The 736-nt window shown below is 33.0% G+C and overlaps 1 non-coding gene across 1 annotated transcript; it reads right to left on the minus strand.

The window, feature by feature from the left end:
* Window positions 1-252: 252 nt before the first annotated feature.
* On the minus strand, window positions 253-324 carry TRNAP-UGG (transfer RNA proline (anticodon UGG)). The gene has a single exon. It is a non-coding gene; the product is annotated as a tRNA-Pro (tRNA).
* Window positions 325-736: the final 412 nt, after the last annotated feature.

Here is a 736-nt window from a genome sequence, read left to right on the forward strand (position 1 = left end):
AATTGTTATTAAATAAACAAAAATAATAATTATTAAAAAAAATTATGAGGCGTGCACTTTTGGATTTTCCAAATTATTTTAATCTTGACCACTAAGCGTCACTTGCAAAAGTGTAAAATGAGTCCGGAACTATTATTGTTGTATTAGCCATGAGAAATAATATAATGATCAAAACGCAGCCTCCTAAAATTATTCTCTGTTATAATATTCAGAATTAATTTCTGTTATAAAATTGACACAAAAAGCATATCCGGGCTCGTCCGGGATTTGAACCCGGGACCTCTCGCACCCAAAGCGAGAATCATACCCCTAGACCAACGAGCCAGTTGACTTTCAATCAAATTAATATGCTATATTTTTTACAATATTTTCTCAACTCATTATAAAAGTATTACTAGCTACCCCCCGCGGTTTTACCCGCAGTGCTCCGCACTCCGCTTCCCAGTGCATTTTAGTTATAGTAGAGCAAATTAGAATCTAACCTATTTATTGCAAAATAAAAAACAAAATAACGAGGTTAAAAAGAGAGAACGACTAAACCAAACAAAGCAATACTGTATCCTGAAATGTCTTCTCTTTGTCTTCTCAATACACCAAATACACCATAATTAACATGTCAAGATATCGAATAATAACAGCATCTAATTCAAAACGTAGTATTATTTGAACACTGCGCAGTTTCCTATACAATATCAATTAAGAAGACATTACAAGCAATTAGAGCTTTCTGATATTG

This window comes from Colias eurytheme, chromosome 7 (assembly GCF_061535395.1).
Source record: "Colias eurytheme isolate Ceu_HAF_F1 chromosome 7, ilColEury1 Martin Lab GWU primary, whole genome shotgun sequence".
In the NCBI taxonomy this organism is placed as follows: Eukaryota; Metazoa; Arthropoda; class Insecta; order Lepidoptera; family Pieridae; genus Colias; species Colias eurytheme.